The sequence below is a fragment of the Pleurodeles waltl genome, chromosome 3_1 (assembly GCF_031143425.1).
Source record: "Pleurodeles waltl isolate 20211129_DDA chromosome 3_1, aPleWal1.hap1.20221129, whole genome shotgun sequence".
Lineage (NCBI taxonomy): Eukaryota > Metazoa > Chordata > Amphibia > Caudata > Salamandridae > Pleurodeles > Pleurodeles waltl.
The window spans coordinates 549,306,410-549,330,196 of record NC_090440.1 but is presented as its reverse complement, the minus strand read 5'-3'; the positions used below and the strand labels follow the sequence as shown (position 1 = coordinate 549,330,196).

At 44.9% G+C, this 23,787-nt stretch overlaps 1 protein-coding gene across 5 annotated transcripts in view; it reads right to left on the bottom strand.

Moving 5' to 3' along the window:
* DENND4A (DENN domain containing 4A) overlaps positions 1 to 23,787 on the bottom strand; it is a 518,288-nt gene that overhangs the window by 377,571 nt on the left and 116,930 nt on the right. The window contains exon 1 of one of the 5 annotated variants that reach the window (XM_069222902.1): positions 9,960 to 10,087. The exons of the other annotated variants lie outside the window; for them this stretch is intronic. The gene's annotated coding sequence lies outside the window, so the exon portion shown is untranslated. Of the gene's footprint in view, positions 1 to 9,959; positions 10,088 to 23,787 lie in introns of those variants that run through there. 5 annotated transcript variants of the gene reach the window in all.

Genomic DNA, 23,787 nt, shown 5'->3' with positions numbered 1-23,787 from the left:
TAAGCCTCAAAGGCTCAGGCTTCGTGTTGCGATGCCCCAGTGCACTCCAGCTAGTACTACTGGCCTGTCTCCAGACTCAAAGAACCTGCAACAGTGACGCATCCAGTGGGACCAGCGTCCTCTGCCGACTCAGAGGACTGCCCTGCAACCCAAAGGACCAAGAAACTCCGGAGGACAGTGGCTATGTTCAACCAACTAAGAAATAAACAACTTTAAAGGGACTCCAGCCTCACTCCGGAAGCATGAGTCCCCAATACTCTGCACCTGACGCCCCCGGCTCATGTCCAGAGAAACCAACACTGCAGAGAGGAACCCCAGGTGACTCCAATGACATGGACACCCTGAGACAACCTCCCTTCACCCCCACAGTGATGCCTGCAGAGAGAATCCAGAGGCTCCCCCTGACCGCGACTGCCAGGTAACAAAGAACCAGACACCTGGAAGAAGCACTGCACCCGCAGCCCCCAGGCCCGAGAGAAACCAACTACCGGTGCAGAAGTGACCAGCAGACTGGCCTCATCCTTGCCCAGTTGGTGGCTGGCCCGAGAAGCTCCCCTGTGCTCTGCCTGCATCGCCAGAGTGACCCCGGGGTCTTTCCTTTGATTTCAATCTAAAACCCGACACCTACTTTGCACACTGCACCCGGCCGCCCCTGTGCCACTGAGGGTGTATTTTGTATGCCTGTTTGTGACCCCCCTCCCCAGTATTCTACAGAACCCCCCTGGTCTGCTCCCAGAGGACGCAGGTACTTACCTGCTAGCAAACAGGAACCAGAGCACCCCTGGTCTCCATAGGTACCCATGATATTTGGGCCCTACTTTGACCTCTGCACCTGACCGGCCCTGTGTTGCTGGATGTTTGGGGTTGACTTGAACCCCCAAAGATGGGCTGCCTGTGCCCTGGAGACTGAACTTGTAAGTGCTTTACTTGCCTGACAGCCTAACCTTTACTTACCTCCCCCAGGAATCGCAGAGTTCACTTTTAAAATAGCTTATTGCCATTTTTGCCAAAACTGTGAACATTACTGTTTTAATTCAAAGTTCCATGTTTACCTATGCCAAGTAACTTACAATTTATATACTTACTTGAATTCTGACTCTTGTGGTTCTAAAATAAATTAAGAAAATAATATTTTTCTATATGAAAACCTATTGGCCTGGAGTTAAGTCTTTGAGTGTGTGTTCCTCATTTATTGCCTGTGTGCGTACAACAAATGCTTAACACTACCCTCTGATAAGCCTACTGCTCGACCACACTACCCCAAAATAGAGCATTAGTATTACCTAATTTTGCCACTATCAACCTCTAAGGGGAACCCCTTGGACTCTGTGCACACTATCTCTCACTTTGAGATAGTATATACAGAGCCAACTTCCTACAGGTGCGAACTATTGCTGTCGCCTATGGGGTGAATAGCCATTACTGAGATGCAGGCCCTCCTCCGCTTGGTCTACTTCTTCTCAGCTATGCTGGTGGTTCTAAATAGAAGATTCTCCTGTAAATTGCAATCCCAGCTAATCACTTTGATATGGGGCACTGACAGGCACGGAACCTCCATTCTCAAGTTACACACACCGCCCGGATGAGGGAAGCCTAGGGGCTCCCAACTATGAACAGTACTAAATAGCCGCACAACTTCAATGGCCAGCGCACTGTCTGGCTGAGGACTGTGTACAAGAACTAGGTGATTGGCTCCCAAACACAGAGGTGAGAAGCATCCTAGAATGGCTGCTAAAGTTGACCCCGACAACCCCAGTAATTATGGGCAATGCATTAATCATTGTGGCTAGGCATTGCTGGAAGAGGGGTATCTGTGTTAGGAGGGGGAGTCGGTGTCGCACTGCCCTACTGCTTTGGGTGATGGTGGGTTGTAGGAACCTAGGATGTAGATTTGGTGCACGGCGCTGTACAAAGGGGGACCTACTCACTTGGGTGGGGAGGGGCCCCGTCAAAAGATGGCCTTTTATGGCCTTTCGAAGACAAAGTTGAGACCACCAGGTTTCATACAGGGAATTTTCTCCTTTATGCAACAATAACACATCAGCTACACTCAAACTGGAATAGGACGCACAATATGCCTGGCACATTCCAACCACTGCAAACGCTTCTCACACACTGGCGAGCTAGATATGCAGCGACATGCATCTACAGCATTTTACAACACAGGACAGACACACCCCACCAGACACTAAGGAACAGTGTGTAGCTAAAGTTGGCCAATAATTTACAGTTGCTCAGTGGGGGCAGCGCTTCCTTAAAGTCAAAATTATTTCCCTCAATGCATGTCTCAATTACTTACAATTCAGTTATTTGCACCACATTTATCTGACCCTCCCTCCACCCCCACAACCGATAGATCATATGTTCCAAGGAGCAACATGCACTTGCCCACGGTGAAAACGAGGTCAATGCAGATTTCATTCTTATGGTATGGCACTGTCTGATAATTACGTGCTTCTTGGAGGTGGCGATGGCACATATATCTGACATTATAGGGAGGCAGCTCCCTTGTGGAGATACACTGTATACTAGGGCAGAGTAAGGTCACAAAAAACATTCAAAACATGCATGGATTCCCTGATCTTGCCTCCATGACCTGGAAGTCTCCACTGGCCATCTCCATAGGGCGCTGGCTTCTTGACTTGAGAAAAGGAGCATATGCAGAAATTGAAGGAATGCAAAACACAGCCATACTACTGCACGACCCCCACATCTACTACTTGTCCATAATATGATCTCCAGCAGCCCCAGATTTTCCCAAGATTGTGGGGACAGCCACTGCTCTGATAAAGAAATACTGTGGGAAAAAAGCTAGAAATGTTATGTTGTTTTTTCCTGGTAGCAGCACAGATGGGAGGAAGCAGTCATTAACTTACATGGATTTTTAGGTCTGGGTCGACAGTGCATCTGTGACCTTTTAACCTCCACTATTATTTTACAGTTCTTTGCTTCCACACAAAAAATAATTCCCATGCTATTTACTTGTAATGCTTCACATTATCATACAATATTTCTTTAAAGACAGATCTCTTGGCACTGTCAATGCTCGTTTGAAAAATGGAACACAAATCTCTGAGGTGTGCCGAAGAAACGTAGGACAGCAAACGGAGGCACTTTTACCTAGGATAGCGTTGGTATACAGGAGAGGGGATGCAGTGTTTTGACCAGTGTCTATGAAGAGCAGGTATGCATTAATCCTGGAACATTATAATGATGACATCTTTTCAAAGGATCCTATGGTGCATCAAATTTAAAACAGATTGGGTAGAGCAAGTACAGAGCTTGGAGTCATTCAGTGCTCAAACTTCAGCAGCTGGTCTTAGACGTTTGTTGTTTCAAGGATGATAAAATGAGAAACTGGGGTGTCGAGGTCAGTGGTTCCCAACCTTTTGAAATCTGTGGACTCCTATTTTATCAGGACTGGAACCCGGGGATCCCCACTAAATAATTATTGGAATCCAGGGACCCCTCACTGAGTCATTACTGGAAGCCGGGGCCCCAGGCCTTAACACTGTCAATGATTTGAACCGCAAAACAATACACAAAAAACACAGAAACAAGCATTTCATCAAACACATACACAAATAACACGTTATTTAATTTGCAAACAAATAAAATAAACCTTTTAATAGGAAGGTTGGAGCTTGTCTCAATTCAATTGAAGGCACAATTCGTCCATACTATGTTTGATGCACCTTCACTGCCACTACTCCCTCGATTCAATTTGAGGATACTAATTTAATTTTTAGCCTCCAATTTCAAATCCTTGACATTTACACTACGTTTTAGGATTTTCAATTGTATTTATATACACTTTATTAATTAATCTTTATTTAGCTATTAATATTAGTTAATTTTCTAAGCAGTCACTGATCGCATGAGGAGGCTTCGTGGACCCCCAGGGGTCCCAGGACCACGGGTTGGGAACCAACAGAGGCATGTGACATCAGGGGTAGAATGTAGTGATGGTTATGATGTCAGAGACAGAACAATGGGGAATAGAGCAGTTGATCTGGCAGGTTGGCTGAGGTGATTCCTCTGCGCTTATTTCGTGTGAAATAAACGTCCCTTCTTGGCAATCATTCGTCTGGAGTCTTCTACTCCTGAGAACCACTGAGTTGGGCAAAAAGAACCTTGTGCACCAGGCACGATTCAGAATGTGCTGCGTATAATTGTGCCTACACCAAGAATATTTTGTTCAATTCTTACCTGTGCAGACCATATAGAAATTATCTTTAGTGATAATCTAAGTATTTAAACTACTTCCGTTTTGAAATTATTCGGTTTATTAAATAAAGGAAAAAGGATACATTCCGAAGTATGTATTTATTTGTCATCTCTGTTTATTTTAACGGGTTCTGAGGCGAAAACATAAACAAGTACCGGGTACTGGAGGCGGGGGAGGGGTTTCGTGTTACAGCTTGAAAAGTCAACTAATAGAGCAAGTAATTAAGAACAGAGCAAGTTTCTCAAGAAGAGGCATGTTTAATTAGGCAAAAGGCTTCGAAGTAAAAAAAAAAAAAGACGAAATTAAGAGCAACAAGAAATGACTGAACAGACAACAAAAACTAAAAACAAGAAATGGTTGGCATTTCAAGGCAAAACAATTAAACACAACAAAAAATTGCTAACAGGATAACAGAAAGTCCTTAAAAACAAGAAATGGTTGGCAGTTCATGACAAAACAAAACAACAAGAAATTAAAAACAAGATAGCAAAAAGAAGTGAAAAACAAGAACTGGCTGACATTTCATGGCATAACATTAAAAAAAAAAAAAAAAGACATGTTTAACAAGAAATGGTTAGCATTTTGTGGCAAAAGTTCCGCCAAGAGCTTAATTTGTAAATAAAAACGTGCCTGTGCCCAAAGCACTCCTCTTACACACACGGCTGCTACAATTAAATGTGCGAACACGGAATACTGAGGCGGCGTAATCCTGAAGCCATCTCGGGCCGCTTCAATCCATTTACAGCCACTCCGTGCCCCTTCGGCTTACTCCTGCAGCTTTCTACTTTCTCCCTTTGTGACGCTTTTTCGTTTTTCCCTTCATCCCCCTTTCCCATATGGGTCTGTTGCTTGCAGCAAATGCTTGGGGCAGAAGAAAGTGCCGGTGCTCAGCACCGGAAACAATAAGCACAGATTAAGCACTGGGTCCGCCCATATGTGTGATACATTCACTGCCCCACTAATACTTTCCGCATATTTGTTGATGTTTCTAGAAATCTGGTGTCACACCAAAGGCATTGTGTGGATAGGCTTTATGTCTGGACAGAGAGCTGCATACTTTCTTGGCAGTGTGAGAAACTGCCTGATACACAGGGTATAATAAAGTAGGTTTTTTTAGAGAGTACAAGTGTGAGTGTGGCATCAGTACAAGCGCCTACCAGCAGTAATGGGCACAGGCTCCACTCAGCGTGAGCGGACTATATTATAATCAGAAACCATGGGAAGTCGAAATACATTGCAGACAACTTACTTTCAGGCGTTTCTTAGCTACGGCTATTCCTACTTAAGTTTTCCGGTCGCAGAGGTAAAACTGTGAAATAAATGAAACGTGTTATCAGGAACGACGCCAGGACAGTGGCTGGACTCGACGGTGGGGCACGGAGGTCACGCTATCAAGTGACAGTCACACAGTCCAAGGTGGTGGTCAGTGAGGCGCTGGGGCAGTAAGACTGCTGAATGCCCTCTCTCCCGCTGTACCGGCGACATCCAGTTGGTAGCTTGAGCCTCGAAGTAGTGGAGGGCCGGAAGGGGCTGGGGAAACGTGATGCAAAGGAGAGCAGGAGAGGTACGACACACCAAATGTAAAGTGATTGTCAAGTAGGTATATCGGACTTTCTCGGATCTGACCTCTGCACTTGGCAGAAAACCCAGCACCTGAACGGGTGGGGAATGACAGAGGGAGAGACAGCTGGAAGCAAAGAGAATCAAACCTTAAGCAACGAGGCCTAGCCTGGGCTTCAAGCACCCAGTGCTCAAACCGAGGACTGTGTGGCGCGTCCAATGTGTGTGTCTGGCGCCAAAAGTCTTATTTAGTTCGTCAGCCTGTAGAAGATATTCTGTAAATCACAGGTACACATCCTGACAGGGCCGACTGAGGCACTAGAGTGACCAACACCGATAATCGAGGCCCAGCGAGTTTCTTATTAGTAACATCTGTTATAGCACTTGAATTTCACAGGGCTGAGGCTATATAAAAGAAGCACTGGGGGCGCCACCAAGTACGCGCTTAATGTACAAACGTATACAACACGGCGTTTACAGAAAGTAAACCCTACCTTGAACCCACCCTTGGATTCAATGCAGTTCTTGGTGCTCATGGCGAGTGAGCCTTCATTACACGCATTCGTTCCTCCCTGTGACTTAGAAAGAAGCGAGTACTGTAAAGTCGGATCCCTTACCGGACCTTCATTTCACAAACACAGAAGCTGTAAGGAAGGCGAGGGAGCCCTGAATACAGACCAGCGCTCACTTCCACCACAACTGAAGCTGGAGTGGCGAGGGAGCCTTCGAAAGGAACAGGAACATCATAAAGGTTCCCTTGATATACACTAAAAAAAGAACGCAGATCACCCGGCAGCCAACCACCAGGAGCTTCGGCTAAAACAACAGGGGGAGGGGGAGATGAGGCGGCAACACACGGGGGAAAGATGGAGACTTGGGAGGGAGCAAAGAAGAGCAGACACACAGATGGGATATGGGTGAGGTGCCGAGGAGCTGGCGGGAGGAGAGGATAGCAGCTGTAAAGAGTCCCTCGTGCTTTATGATGTGCTGGGGTGGGGCGGTCCCCTGCGTGGTAAATTGGTGTGTTCAACTACCACAAGTGCGCAACTGCAAGCCAATCTGGTATCCTTACCTTTTTTGGTAGTGGTATCATGCTAATCTAATGCGTGTTCAGAGGCCTAGGCCTGCCCCTTACAATGCAAGTTCTAGGGGCAGTTCTGGTACCAGGTGTTGGGGCAAGGGGGCACCAGCAGTGACCTCAGAATAGACAGAGGGCTACTTTCAATGTCCTGGATGCATCACAGTAAGTGGTGGTGGCAGTATACAGGGTTTTGAATCTATAGCATGACCAGACATTCCTGTGGAACTGATAGTGCAGTCGGTCTCCTCACCCTACTCGTGTAAAATTCCACTGTGATGTGAAGCCCAGAACCTTGTGCTGAAATCATGTGTGCATGTGAACTACATGTTTGTTGGCAGTGCATGTGAACCCTACATGTTATGTGAGTGAGTACCTGGCCCAGTGGGATCCATTCTGGACGCCCATGGTTTAGTAAAGCACAAGACAGAGGATGAGGACAGCTTACCTCAGACAGTGGAAGTGTATTGCCTGTATTCCTAGGGATGGAGAGTTGAGACACACACAATGAAGTAAGGAAGAAAGAGACAGGGCTCACTTCGGAAAATTCATGAGAGCTTTGTTAACAAAGAAATGCTGATTAGTTCTTTCCAAGAACTGCCATTCCAAGGTGAAGTAGTTTCTAGGCAGGACCTGCCATTTTGTTGGTCTCTGATTAATGCTTCAGTAAGGGTGATGACAGCCAAATGCAGAGCAGTCACACTCCATTGTGTCCATTTTTTGGATACTCCTGATTGGAGCCAGCTCTTATGCTACCTATTGTGGGAGATTTATCCAGACGCAGCCTTTGTGAGAAGTGATAAGTCTGAAATAAACATTTGAAAATAGATCAACCCAAGTTAGTTCTGAAACCTCTGACCGTGGATCTACATCCCCTATCTTGAAAATTGTATAAAGGTGGGCTCCAAACTATCCCACTTTGTTTCACTCTCAATTTATTCTTTACCAAGAAAAAGGGTGCTCCACAGAGTACTAAAAGATCTGATATGCACCCAGGACTGGGGTCTGCCTGACAGCTAGTCTTCCAAAGGTGAAGGGAAATCATCTGGAGTCTGCACTTCAATCTGGAGGAGCTAAGGGTCTGCCTAAAGAGCCTAGAAGTCTGCCTGCAGAGAGAAAATAAACGTGTCAGCCTGGCCTGGCAGGAAGAGAGAATGCCAAGTGTGGAAAGGTTGAACGTGGCTCAGTTATAAACCATAGTAGTACAGACTCAAGGAAAACAGTGAGAAAAGTCCTTAAATACCATATTGGGTCCCAGAAGCAACTGTTTGCCGTCCACTCCTGAATGGTGTCAGACAAAATGCAAGCATAAGGGAGATGGAAGGAGACACTCATTAACCAACAGCATGAGGTGAGGGGGGGAAATACACTGGACTTAAAGGGTGACTGACAAAGTCTGAAGCCACTGGCTTAAAAAGTCCGGTCCAAAAAGCCAGTGCTGAAACGGGTGGACCCTAAGCCCACTCAACAAATAGTGTATGGCGCAGGTAAGGGTGACAGTTAAGTTATCTAACTCAGACTTTAAGTTATGATTATAAAGGAAAATAAAAGAGTGATGGTGTCGTTAGTGCTTACCAGCTGGTGTAAACTAACTGTGAATGAGGAAGAGGTAAATGCAGTTTAAAAGACAGAATACTGGTGGGAAGAAAGAATCTGCAGGAGGGTCTTAAGGTGCCTCGCCTTTCAGAACGGAGAACATGTCAGAGCCCTCTGGCCCATCACTCTTCAGACGAGTAGTAGTAGAAGACAGAGGTATCTTACATTATATATATATATATATATATACACACACACACATACACACATATATATAGCATAAGGCATGGCATACATATGTAGCATAGCGTGGCAATGACCATAGCATTTTCACAGCCTACATAGTGCCTAGCCTATATCACGTATGTATATAACAGCGTTCATGCAACATAGCATACGCAGCATTATTTTTACCACAGTAAATAAAATGGCCATTTATGACTCCGTTCTATTAAAATTTCGCATGTATTTAGCTCAAACTGACATTTTTCTTGTTCCATCGAGTATCAAACGCTCTTACTACGAATCAGAATGATGCTCATTTTATCAACACCAGAAGGACACATTTTTTAATCAGTCCACAGAAACATTTTTGTTATCTGAAGGCTACATGCAGATCTCCAGCGCTGGCACGCTGGCCACCCAGTTATCTTATCAGCTTTTGTTATGCCCTGAAACAAATGAAGGATTTGTTCTTTTTCATATGCGAGTGTGTTTTTTATGTCGATTATTTTTATAGCAGAAAGCCAGGGCTACAAACATGGGGCATGTTATGTCCCAAACGGAACTCTTAAAAAAAAAAAAAAAAAAACAGATACAACATAATTCTTAAGTATTCCCTGAAATGTCTAGAGGAGTCACGTATGCAAATTCCATTGACAGCAACATTTATGTTCATTCACAAAGGTGACTCTCTGCGAATACGATGATAATGTCTCAATAGAAAAAGCCTTGTATAGTAAAATATAAAAGAACGCAGATTTCGGTATTATGGATTTAGTACCTTGCGGGTTGCTTTACAAACGCTTTTCATTATAATCTGCTTCTGTTTTATTGCGTCTGGCTGTTGGGAGTCACCACCCACCACCCTAGAAAGTGGCTTAAAAGTTATACTTGAATAAAAAAACGTGCCTATGATGCAATTTCACACCATCTATCACTTTTACAACTACACAACGTTTATTTACTTCATTATTCTACTTAGTTCTATTTTTCCAACCTACTCTTACACGTAGATTCTCAGCGGTATATTATGAATGAGAATCTACTTGTCAATAACTCTTGTTTGGGCTGTAAGGCAGTTAGGGCGCCGGCGCGAGCTACTACCTACAGCCTTTGGAGGAAGGCACGCATCATAAATGGCCCTTGTGGCGAGGCCATTCCTTGCCAGAAAGCACACCACGGGGAGGTGCCCTCGACCCCGAACGGACGGCTAAATATGTTTATTCCAGTTATTGCTCCGAGAGTACTGCGGGATCTGAAGCCCCAACGCTGCCCCTTCACGCAAAGACAGAAGAGTCCCAGCCAAAAGAAAAAGAAAGCGCGTCCTCTGCTTACCGTATGGAGTCGGATTTTCTTACGGTTTTCCCCCTTAGTCCTCAGAAACAACGGACATGCTCAGCTGGCCCGACTTCTGGTGAGGCGCAGACTTCAAAGCATCTTCGGCTCTTGCTGAACACTTTCTGTGGGGTATGTGACGCCCACGGCGCAAACTCCAAGCGCCACCGAGGTACCCAGGAAGGTGGCCGTTTGAAGCCCGCCCCCTTCTGAGGGGCTCAAGATGTGTCTGGAGCGGAGAGGTGCAGGGCACTAACTGGCAGATCAGCACCTTATTCAAGGAATATAAGGGGCCTGGAGACACCATCCAACCATCCAACCATCCTTGGGGACAGAAGAGGCCAGGTGAGCCGGCTCCCAGGCACAAACTCTGGGCTCTGCTCAGGTGGGCCTCGGAGGAAGGGACAACTCACAAGGCGTCCCCCAAGACTGCCCTTCTGATGAAAGTCATGTCCTCCTCCAGCTGAGATCAGGATCTGAGGAATGTGCGCTTGGCGGCTGTAACCTTGAACTGCACGAGAAGCAGCCTTCATGCTAGGGGCGGGGAGAGCTGTGCTCCAGGAGGCAACGCTCACGAGCGCTGTCAGCATGCGCCTGCTCTGCTAGCAGCTCGTAAAACAAGTGACCAGTTGCTTCAGGGGCCTCTGTAACGGGGAAGCATGCAGGCTGCATGCGAAGGAGGCTAAAATAAAAGAAACTGAAAGTATAGATAGACGAGGAGCCTGTACAGACCAGGGACACACAGGAGTAAACTGACTGCAGAAAGTTCAAACTGAGACACAACAGACAAACTGATTAGAGAAAAGCGAAACGTTCCCCAGAGAGACGAAAAAACCGAGGTAGAACACAGATATAGTGAAAAACTTGTGACAAGGCAACCTTAGACGATAGATGATACAGAAGCGCCCGAGAGGGGCTTATGGGACAGTGGAAAGGGAGATGAACGCAGATAGGGAAGGGGTACTGAGTGAGAGAAAACATAATATTTTGTTTAAAAAAAACAATGACATTTTCTTTTTAAGACTTTAAAAACAGAGAGGGTGAGAATGTGTTTGCGTTTTTTCTGTGTGCATGTAAAAATTCATGGTGACACCTCACCATTCTCCACTGAAGCACCTGTTCCCAGCTATTTCCCATAAAATTCCTTTGTTTACAGGCGGGGTGTAACACCCCATATACCCCCCTGACGCTATGCCCTTGCAATGGTACAAATACAACAGTGAAGGGACAACAGAAAATCCAGATTCCAGTCATTTTGAAACGCAAGCATTGCAACCATAGGCACAGGCCGACAGAGACAAAGCTTTGGAGACAAACCAAAACAAATACACTGACTGCCAGAAAAAAAGTAGACCATCACACATGAACTCATTTGGAGTTTTACAGTACGGTCACTTAAGCCATGGAGGGAGTAGTATGTCGTAAAGTGGAAGGGCATAGAGTGAAGTAGAGTTGAGCAGAGTCTTAGTGCAGCGTGTGAGAATGGAGTGGGTTGTCAGAGTGGAGTGGCATAGTGTGTCATGGAGCGGTGTAGACTAAAGTAACGCAGATGGTGTTGCGCATAGTGAAGTAGAGTGCTGTAGAGCAGAATGGCATAGAGTGGAGAAGATTGTCAAAGAGTGGATATCATAGTTGAGTAGTTAAGTAGAGTAGTGTGCAGTAAAACAGAGTAAAGTGGCATACAGGGAGTTGTGTGTTGTAGAGTGGAGTGGCATAGAGTGGAGTAGTGTCAGCGTGGGGTAGAGTTTAATAGAGTAAAGTGTTAGAGTGGAGTATTGTAGAGTGGATTGTTGGCAGTGGAGCAGAGTGGTCTAGAGTGAAGTGGCATAAAGTACAGTGGTGCAGAGTAGATTGGTATAGAGTGCATTGGCGTAGTGCAATGGCATAGAATAGACTGCAGTGGCATAAAGTGGCGTAGAGCGCAGTGGCATACAGCAAAGTGGTGCAGAGTGCAGTGGTGTAAAGTGGCGTAGAGTAGATTGTTTCAGAGTAGAATGAAGTGGCATAGAGCGGAGTGGTGCAGGGTAGAGTGCAGAGGTATAGACTAGAGTGGTGTAGAGTGCAGTGGAGTAGAGTGGTATAGAGTGGAGTGGTGCAGAATGGTTGTGTGAAGTGATGCAGAGTTTAGTGACAGAGTGCACTGGCATAGAGTGGCACAGAGTCAAGTGGTGCAGACTAGAGTGGAGTGGCATAGAGTGCAGTAGTTCGTAGTAGAGTGGTGCAAAGTAGAGTGTCAGACCACAGTGAGGCAGGGTAGAGTAGAGCGGCACAGAGTGCAGTGATGTACAGTGAATGGTGTACAGTGGTGTAGAGAGCAGTGGCGGAGAGTGCAATCTTATAGTAGTAGTGTGTCAAAGTTCAGTGGCACAGAGTAGAGTGGTGCAGAGACCACTGGCATAGAGTATAGTGGTGCAGAGTAGAATAGAGTGACAGAGTGCAGTGTCGTAGAGTGCAATAGTGTCAAGTGGTGTAGTGTGCAGTGAAATAGAGTAATGCAGAGTATAGTATAGAGGCGTAGAGTACACCAGTGCAGAGTAGTTGACACAGCACATTGGTTTTCAGTAAAGCATTGTTGAGTGCATTGGTGTAGAGTGCAGTTGTTTAGAGTAAAGTGGCATAGAGTGAAGTGGTGTATAGTATAGTGATGCAGAGTGGAGTGGCATAGATTGAAGTGGTGCAGAGAGGAGTAGAGTGGGCTAGACTGCAGTGGAGTAGAGTAGAATGTTTCAGAGTAGAGTGAAATAGAACAGTGTGGAGGGGTGTGGCATAGAGTGGTGAGGCATAGAGTGGAGCTGTGCTAAGTAGAGTGGAGCGGTGCGGAATAGGGTGCAGTGGGATAGAGTTGTGGCATAGAGTGGCAGTATGGTGTAGAATGGAGTGGTGCGGAGTAGAGCAGAGTGGCCTAGACCGGAACGGTGTAGAATGCAGTGGTGAAGAATGCAGTGGTGCATAGTCAAGTGGGGTAGAGTGCACTTGCATAGAGTAGAATGGTGTAGAGTAGAGGTGTAGAATGATGTTTCAGAGTGCAGTGGTGCACAGTAGGTTAAGGTGATAGAATGTAGTGCCAGAGTGCATTGGCATAGTAGAGCACAGTAGAGTGAAGTGGCATAGAGTGCAGTGGTGCAGAGTAAAGTGGCAAAGAGTTCAGTGGCGGAGAGTACAGTGTTGCAGAGGGGAGTATGGTTCAGTGCAGTACTGGAGAGGAGCATGGCATAGAACGCACTGGTGTAAAGTGCAGTGGTGTAGAGTGCAACGGTGTAAGTAGTAGTGTAGATTGCAGTGGCATAGAGTACTGTAGAGTATAGTAGCGTACAGTATAGTGTTGCCAAGTAGATTGGCATGGATTGCAGTGGTGTCGAGTGTACTGGTTTTGCGTAGAGTGGGGCAGAGTACAGTGATGCAGAGGAGAGTGGAGTGGCATAGGCTGGAGTGGTGCAGAGTAGAGTAGAGTGGCATAGAGTGCAGTAGATTAGATTGAATCAGAGTAGAGTGCAGTGGCAGAGTAGATGAGTAGCTTAGAGTGGATTGGAGTAGAGTGCAGTGGTGTAGAGTGGAGCGATGCAGAGTAGAGAGGCGTACAGTGCATTGGTGTAGAGTGTAGCAGAATGGCAGAGTAAAGTGGTGCAGAGTAGAGTGCAGTGGCATAGGGTGCAGTGATGCACAGAAGACTGGCAGAGAGTGCAGTGTTGTAGAGTGGCACAGAAGGAAGTGGTGCAGAGTAGAGTGAAGTGGTTCAGGGTGGAGTGCAGCGGCGTAGAGTGGAGAGATGCAGAGTTTAGTGGCATAGAGTGTTGTGACTTAGATTGCATTGGCATAGAGTGGTGCAGAGTAGAGTGCTGTGGCGTAGAGCACAGTGGAATAAAGTTCAGGTGCATAGAGTAGAGTGGGGTAGAGTTTAGTGGCAGAGACTACAGTGTTGCAGAGTAGACTATTGTAGAGTGCAATGGTGTACAGTAGAGTGGCAGAGTGCACTGGCGTGGAGTGCAGTGGCATAGAGTTGTGCAGAGTAGAGTCCATACAAAACAGTGGCATAGAGTACAGTGGTGCAGAATAGAAGAGAGTGCAGTGGCGTATAGTAAAATGGCATAAAGTGTTGCAGAGACGAATGGTGTAGAATGCTGTGGTGCAGAGTAGTTTGGCGCAGAGTGCACTGGCTTAAAGTACGGTGGTGTAGAGTGCAGTGATGCAGAGTAGAATGCAGTGGCATCGAGTGGAGCGGCATCGAGTGGAGCTGAGTGCATCGGCGCTGAGTGCAGTGGCACTGAGTAGATTGCTTCAGAGTAGAGCCGAGTGGTGCACGACAGAGTACAGTGGCGTACAGTACAGAGGCATAGAGAGCAGAGCACCCTAAAGTGGTCCAGAGTGGATTGGCACAGAGTGCACTGGTGTAGAGTGGAGTGATATAGAGTAGAGTACAGTGGTGTAGAGTGCAGTGTTGCAGAGCAGAGCGGAGTGGTGTAGATTGCAGTGGTGAAAAAATCTGTGGTCCATAGTAGAGTAGTGTGGGGTAGAGTGCATTGGCGTAGAGTGGTATAGAGAGGTGTAGAGTAAAGTGGCATAGAGGGGAATGGTGCAGAATAGAGTGCAGTGACGGAAAGTAGCGTGGAGTGGAGTCGCATAGTGTGGAGTGGTGCAGAGCAGACTGCAGTGGTGTGGAGTGGTGCAGAGTAGCATGGAGTAGGGTGAAGTGAAGTATGCATGGGGTAGTAGCGTACTGCCATTACAGACACCACATCTTCAATTGAAATGACCATGACATTTGCAGACATACAGTTTTATTAATAAAAGTATACAACACACAAACAGTTGCTAATATGTATTAAAACAATGTCAATGCACGCCATGATGTGTGTCAGCATAACAACGAACTTGTTTAACTATTGTTGATTCCACCTGACATGACTTCCCCGAGCCAGAAGTATCTGGTCAGGCAGACCATGCGACCCAGGCCTGAAGCAACTGATTGACAGATCACAGGTGGGGTGACATGTAGCACATAGACAAAGGCTCAAAACAGGAAAGAACCAGATCGATTCCCCAGATAGACAGCAACACCACAAAGGTCCTAGGAAATTGACCCCCCCCACCCCCAAAAAAAACACATTTGGCTTATGGTGTTCCCAAAACACCATGAAGTTAGATGCCACATGAGGTTTTGGAAACACAGCCAATCAGAAAACAGCACACACATTATAAGCAGTGATCACACGCTCCCCGTGTCGGACTTCTTGACATGTTACCTACTGACCCACACTATGTCACACAAGGTAACACCCACCTGCACACTTTATCAGATGGTTGGATTTATGGCCTCGTGACTAGGCCGGATTCCTTTTTACAAAGAATGTATTCAATCGGTTTATAGCACCTAAAGACAATGTATAAAAGGACGCTCAAAACTATAACTTTGAGAGAGAGTCATTAGACCCCCGACTCTGTGTTGCGCCCTCCCAGACGTTGCCTTTAATTAAACAGACTGTTCCTGCTTTGCCAAACACCGCTTTTCTTTCTTTTATTTAAGGTAAATCCGCATTCGAGCAACACGATGTGTGGAAATGTTATCATGTAGTGTACTGATTTGTTGTGATCGTATTATAATAGTTGTTTCCACCACACTTCAAAATTATCAAAAAAAATTGCTTAATTTGTGCTTCTCGAATTGTGATATTTTCTGAAATATTTGTGCAGCTCATTTACAGACATTTCAAATGTGTTGTGCACTAGAAAAAAAATATCATACAGCCTTCCTCGATCACAACCGTATTAGCCAGCATGACGTCACATCTATCCCCTTACTTTGAAATCGGAGAAAGAAAAATAAACACCAATCTCCCTGGAAGACAGAGCCTGACATTTAACCTTTGTCTTTAAATACACAGCAAATGTGAGAAGATAAGGACAGGATTTAAAGTCCTGTTTACAGGAATAGAGCACTGATGAAAAAATACAGTAAGCAGAGTTTGGGCAACAGAAGGATGAACTCAAGGTGGACAGCCTAAAACAAATAGAACCAGCAAATAGAAAGCAAGAAAATGTGAGTTACAAATCACAAAGCCAATAGTAAGCAATGTGCAGAAAGCATTTTCAGGGAAGCTTTCCGAATGTTCCTAAGATGATGTTAGCAAACCAGACAGCGCAGTGGTAGGCCACAACCTAGAAATAACCAATGGCATGCTGCACATGTCATCACTTAGATTAGTTAAAAAGAAAGACCTCATACAGAGGGTCTGTCTTCATAAAATGTAACATATCCATAGTGCCTCAGGAGTTCTCCCAGAACCCGTGGACTTTCAGATTTTTCTTTAGTGTGGAACCACCATGGTTTACACGGTAGTCCCAGAAAGAACGGACATTTCTGGCATTGGAGAAGCTGCTTTAAAATGGGAAACTTCTTTGACACCATTGCCACCGGTGTCAGGTATAACCATCCGTGGGTTGCCAAGGATGTAAGCTGGCAGTGGTTCTGGCTCTAAGAACACTTGTATTTTATAACATATTTCTCGTTAGTGCCATCCTCAAATTAAGACCCACAGTCTAGTCCAACGACAGACAGTCAGGTTAGAAAATAAACAAGCATTGGCAAAGCCAATTGGTTTCACCTACAAAAGAGCTATTCTCTTTGCCAATGTCTTTTAGCCATGTTGTACAGCAGCGTAAAGTGGAGTACAGTAGACGGGAATGGAGTGGCATGGTGTAGAGTGGTGTAGGGTGGCAAAGAGTGGCGTGGAGTGGGGTAGAGTGGTTGGGAGTGGCATAGAGTGCAGGGGCAGAGAGGAGTGGCGTGGACTGGACTGGCAGAGTAAAGTGGCATAGGGTGCAGTGGCATAGAGTGGACAGGCATAGAGCAGAGTCAAGTTGAGTGGAGTGGGGTAGACTAAAGTTGCATAGAGTAGAGTGACAGAGTGGAGAGGGATATAGTGGAATAGAGTGGACTGGTGCAGTGGCAAAGTACAGTTGCATAGTGTGGTACAGTGCACTGAGATAGAGTAGAGTGGTGCAGATTAGAGTGGAGTAGTGCAGAGTGCAATGATGGAGAAAAGAGTAATATGGATTAAAGCTGAGTGGCACAAAGTTCATTAGCGTAGAGTAGGGGGACGCAGAATGCTTTTGCGCAGAGTGCAGTACTGCAGAGTAGAATGCATTGCAGAAGCGTAGAGTGGTGTAGAGTGCAGTGGCACAGAGGACAGTGGTGTAGAGTGGTGCCAGAGTAGAGTGGGGTACAGTGTAGTGGGGTAGAGTGGTGCAGACGAGTGGCAGAGAGTGCAGTGGAACAGAGTAGATGGTGCAGACTAGAATGCAGTGGCGTAAAGAGGTGCAGGGTACAGTGCATTTGAGAAGAGCGCAGAGTGCAGTGGCGCAGAGTGCATGGTAGGGGTGTGAGGGAAAAGAAGCAATATGGAAGTGGGAACGAATGGGAGGGAACAGAAGCACATGGAAAAGGATATGGAAGATGGACTAAAAACACAAGCACTCATATGGAGTGCTTGAACACACAGAAAAACTAGCTACAAAAACAGGAGCCGTAGATGGACACAAGTATTTGGTATATGCTCCAGAAGAGGGGCAAACAGAAGAAGAGGACATGACACTGGGATGCTGTGACAAACAGGGACGTGGAAAATTAGAGTGACACTGAAGCTAACAAAAGGTACGATATGGGCGGGCTGTAAGCCCGCTGCATGCCGACAACATGTCTAGCAGAGACAGTGCATGGGCTGTCTAGGCGAATCCTAAAAAGGAACAGTAAAACAGACAGTAACATGCAAACACAAGAGGTACATTGCTAAGAAAACCAGAGAAAGATTTTGCAAACTGATCAATAAAGAAATGTATAAGCTCAAATACAATTAACGAAGGAAGGAATGAAGGAGGGAAGGAAAGAATGAAGGAATGATGGAGCTTGTACAGCAAATGTTTACCAAAGGTAGCTCTGTGGTAGGACCAAGAAAATGTGCAGATGAAGCAGAAAAGGAAGCTTAGCAGCAAAAGATGAAGAGTTGTGATCAGTTTACAAACAAATTGTAATGGTGATTCTGAGGATATGGAGCAGAAATTCCAAAGGTGGAAAGACAGTGGTTGGCCACCCTGTAGACAGATTTAAAAGTGGAACAACAGAGATATCAGTCAGAGTTCAATTTGCGCTGGTGGAGCCCAACAGCACTCATTTTTGGGGACTGGCACTTATTATACCTCAGAGTTTGACCCAGTGCAAGGAAGAGAAAAAACACATAAGGAGAAAATAAGGAGAACAAGAATGCCAGAAAAACAGTGAAAAACAAAGAAGCAGGTATTAAAAAAGAATGTGAAAGAGTGAGATGAAAGAGAAGATAGTGTTGGGTGATGGACAGAAGAGGCATGAGGTGAAATCTGGCCGAAACTGCCTTGGTATTTCGCACCTGCTACACACGATAGCCCACGGACACTTTGAACTCTGGCACTTATTCTTTTATAAATTGAAAACTGGAAAAAGTTGGGCAATAAAGATTGCGATGGATGGTATAGTGCAAGCCTACTTTTCCCACAGTGTTACACAGGAAACAGTGAATGCGACAAAGGGGTATGATGATAATACAAGCCAGGGCAGAAAGCCAAAGCTGCTGATGACTGCAGAAGACAGAGGGTGGTTGAGAATGGTCAAATTATGAATATATTGACATTTGTTGGGCTGGAAAACTGGCACTCTTACACAAAGAACATTAGGGTAATCTAGCCAAGAAACAATAGGAGTCTGTGCCACAATCTGGTGATTGCAATGGGTAAGAAAAGGAAAGAGCTTCCGTAGGAATCAGCAGAAAAACCTTAACTACTATATTCTTAATGACTTTTGCAGTAGAAGATAAAGCCAAGGGAAGAAGTCTAAAAAGTACATTTCCAGATCCAATACAGTCACTGATGGTTGGAACTGGACTAAATTGGCCGCAGTTGTCAAGACTGAAGGGACATGGGCGTCATCTGTATAGAATTAGACCTCAAAATCAAAGGATTTAAATGTTGGATTCCGATTTTGAAAAGTTAAAGGGAAAGAAAGAGGCCTCAGAGGAACTCCTAAATGACAAGGGAAGGGCAAGAAGGAAACAAGCACTGGAAATGACAATAGGTCTGGATTTAAAGGAATGAATTATAATGTGCATTACAAGTAAACACAACAAGAATTGGCTATGTATCTGTGTGGTAGCAAAGAAATGTAGATTAATATTGGTGGAGTTTAAAAGGTCAGATGACAGTTACACTGTCAGGCCAGAGCTAAACATTTATGTGGGTTAATGACTGCCCTCCTCTTATCTGTGCTGCTGCCAAAGAAAAATATTATAAATTATCTAATTATCTAAAATACTTTAATAGCATAACAATGTAATGTGTGTGCCCCGAAAGGTGAAGCTCAGGCTGCTGAATAAATAAAATTATCACAGCTGTGTGGCAGGAAAGCAGTTTTTTTTGTGTTAGCACACAATTTTTGCCCAATCAAAACATGTACTCCTAACAGTGAACATGTGGGTGGGTCCAATGCCCCTCTCTAGTGATGCTCACATAATTGACTGGTGAAAGCTGCATTGTCAAGCCAGAGCATAAAAAGGAAGCAAGAAAGATTGGGGGTTATCATTCAATAAAAGCAAAATCGAGCAAGGGCCATTAGAGATCTTGGCATTGGCAAAGCAATAGAGAAGATATCATGGTTAACTACCTCGTGGGTTGTCAATAAATATCACACTGTCAACATGTAGGAGGTAGAGGGTATAAGCAGTGAGTGAGCAACAGACAAACTTTATTGACAAAACAAAGCTAGTGCCTAACACAAGTAAGCAGACAGACAAGAACATCAAATAGAGAGATGTGGTCCAATGCAAAAACAAATAAACTGGTATAAAAAAAAAAAAAGGTTATCAGCCGGTTTGAACCCATTTAAGACTGCACATTTGTTTTTCTTTATTCAAGAGCTCAGTTCATGGAATGTCTTATGCACATATACGGATAAAAAACCTAGTTCTGAAAAATATGGAATCTCATTGATGAATGGCGCAGTGAAGGCATGCCCGTCTGTGCCCATCCACACCAAGACCGCACCTATCGCCAGGCCCCCTAGTGGTTTTAAATCTCAGTACCCGCAGGGACGGTGTTACGCCAAAGAAGAGCTATTAGCCTACACACTACAGGTAAGGGTGCTGGCTATACCAGGCTAGATACATGTTTAATCACTGAGGTTTTCAATTAGGCATGCCCGGGATGCAGTTCCATGCTAGCGAGCCACGAGACACAGGGTAGAAATTAATGCTAGTGGTAACTTATATGATAAAAACACCGTTAGGAAAGGTAAAGTCTCCTGCACTCTTATTAACATGAGGTCATAATTAAAAATAAAACTGAATTTGCATATATCGCTTTTGTAATTCAAACATGGGCTGATCACACGTCAGGCCCAGATCTGGTCCCTGACATTCCTTCCGGTTATTCCATTTATAGGGTAGACAGGACCCAGAAGAGGGGAGAGGCACTCCCAGTTGTTGGAATAACATAACCGTAATTAATATACCAGTGTCCTCCTCAGAGCGTGAGGTACTCTCATTTAGTACTAAATTATCTAAGACCCAATCATTCAATAGATTGCTAGAGTACCACCCACCTGGCCCAAGAGTTACTTTTTTACAGGCAGTTAGCTCCCTCCTAAAATCTTGTTTGCACTTTACGGAATACACAGTTCTATAAGATTTTAACTTCCATTTGGAGGCCCCAACACAAAGATTACAGAGGTTTTGTTTGACACCATGTCAAGTCTAGGCTTCACCCAAGTGGTAGACGCCTCCGTACATCTCGCAGTCACACCCTAGACAGCATTTTCACAAACAATTCCCCTTTAATTAAGACTGGTACCTTACCTCTGATCTGGGCGCACCACAATGCGGGCATGTTTGAAACAAAAAATCTACATAAGGTGCTCATCGTACTCCAACAATACGCGCCCGGCTTAAAACTCAAGCCCATCAACTCAACCAGCTTCTAATTGGGTCTCAACCCAAGCAGGAAGAGGACTTAGACCAAGTAACCCTAAACTATTCCAACTTGCTGAGCTGCGCAGTACATCCTCTTGCGTCTGCCAAGTCTCACACACACCAAAGAAGTAATCATCAGTACCACGGTTTACAGACAAACTAAGAATTCAGAAACAATGCTGTCACAGACAGGCGCGAAAATGGAGAATGATATATTTAAGCAATGTATTGCGGATTATAAGGCCTTGTTGCAGAAAGAAACTTCGGCTTATTTTACTCAAAAGATTGAATCCTCAAAAAATTCTATAAAAGAACTGTTTTAGATAGTTACTAACCCACCAATGTATCCAGTAAAAAAAAATCTGAAATAACCTTGCCCATTTTTTTCAAACTAACATAGAAGAGGTTTATAATAGGTTTTCTTGAAAACAAGCCAATTAATCTAGGGGAAAATAACTTTTCCCCCTCTCGCTTTGACAGTGAACCTTTTAGCAAATTCACTCCCCCTTACGGCTTAGCAGGTAAAATTGCTAATCAAATCTACAAAATCGGGCTCCCCACTTGATCTCTATCCTCTGACAATTGTACAATTAAGGCCTGAGATTATAGCAACTCATCTTACTAGAAATTTTAATGAGAGGAAACTGGCAGCAGCGGACTTACTTTATAAAGAATAATCATCTCCTAGATTCCATTCAGTTCGGATTCACGAGTGGCCATACTTCCGAATCAGTTCTGATTGTGGCCACAGAGGAGACAAGCATTTGCAATGCAACGGGTCTCGCGTTTGCTCGTGTTAGAGCTGACAGTGTTGTAAACTCCTAACCCGACTTTTCACTGGTAATGAAACCTATCGGCAAAAGCGCATTTATGTACTAACCGGAAAAGTGCAATTAACTGTGTCACAGGGTCGATATTATGGAAAGCGCTCAACTTCTGCCAAGCGAGATCGCGCTGGGAAAAGAGAGAAAAAGGAGTCCACGGGCCGGACGGAAAACAGCGAGCCTCGCATGTTTTCTGTACTTGGTCTATGCGCTCGAGGAGGGCTATCCACCGAAAAAGGCATGAGGTATGCATGCCTTCCACTAATGAAATCAAGCAGATTCTAACAGGCAAGCCCATGAACCAATGACGTGACGTGGACGGGGCTCCGAGCCCTTTTTAGTAACTAAAGCATCTCGCTTAGTGAAACGCATGCGCAAGCGCATGCGACGCAGGCTCGACCCTAACAAGGCCAACTCTAGACAAGGGAGGCTGAGCAGCCCCTATTTTACTTGATCCATCGGCAATATCTGACATGGTCAATCATTATCTGCTGCTTGATCATCTCCAAAGTATCAGGATCTATGGGGCAGCAATGGCGCTAATAAGATCTTTCCTCTCCGGACAAGAACATTCCGTGGCTCTGAAGGAGACTGCATCCAATCCCTTTTCACTGCCTTGCGGGGTCCCTCAGGGGCTCTCTTGGAGTCCAACGTTATTTAACATTTATGTTACACCATTGGCCAGTTTGATCTGATCATTTTGGGATTTCCTAGGTATCATATGCCAACAAGACACAAATTGTTGTTTCGCTCTATAGTAATAACACTGAAACCAGATTTGACAACTACATGCAAGCTGTGAGTGATTGGATGAATAATGATTGCCTGGAGTTAAATTCCGGGAAGACAGAGGTTCTGCTGTTTGGCAATGACACTTCCTTTTGGTCCCATTTCTGGTAGCCCCATGAACTGGGAACTCTTCCAACCCCCAGTAAGGAACCTAGGAGTTATAGTTGTAGACAAGCTAACCTTTGGCTATCAAGTCAATATTGTCACTTCTTTTTACACTCCAAAAACAAAAAAATCTTTCCATACATTCCACATGAACTACAGAAGACAATAGTGGTGCCCTATATCTACCTGAAGTCGATTACTGTAATGGTCTCTATTTAAATATGCAACAGCGATTGATGAATGAACTTCAGACACTGTTGAACGTAGCAGAACGCATGCTCTTAGGGATTCCCATGTTCCATTCGTCATCCCAAGCCTTACGAAACTACACTGGCTATCAATAAAGCATCATATTACCTTAAAGCCCCTGTGTATCGCCTACACAGCCCTTCACAACATGGGACCAGACTATTTTAAAGGTAGCTTTAAAAAGAAATTCCTAACAGGATGCCTTGCTATATATCGGTCAAAAAGTGCTATAGCTCCTAAATTCAATCGCTCCTCTTGTGGCAGTAGAAGTTTTGTTATGTGCACGGCTACACTATGGAACAGTCTACCTTTAAATATTAAATCCATGTTCAATCTCCTGTCTTTTAGAAAGGCTATAAAAACCTGGTTATTTGTTAATTAGTAAGGGCTTTGCTCCTGACCTTTTGAACAGGTGCAGCGCCAAGACGCCTCCAGGTACTTGCACGTTTTAGGAATATTTATCGTATCATTTCATACCAGAAATGCAGACTATCTGGAAAAAAAATCTTCAACCAGTCCTATAAGGGACCCTATCCCTGAGCTTCAACATTTCCTTGCAAGGCATTACTCTTTCGCCCCAGGTGCGTATCCCAGTGCATGTTCCGTGGAACCCAGCACCAGAACTAGGCTCTGATGGCATACAAAACTGTTTTGTGTTCTGTGTACTTTTACAGAGTGCTGTGTTTTGGTGTGCCATGATGTGTTAGTGCTGGTTTGTGACAGGACTGCTTTGGTTGTTTCAGTGCCAGAGATGGACTAGTTGTGGCTTCCTATGCACTTGTAAAGGGTTGTACTTGCTGTGTACACCGACCCATTATTCTTCCCACACATTTCTCTATGCCTCCATTCAACATTCTTTTACCAACATAATGACGT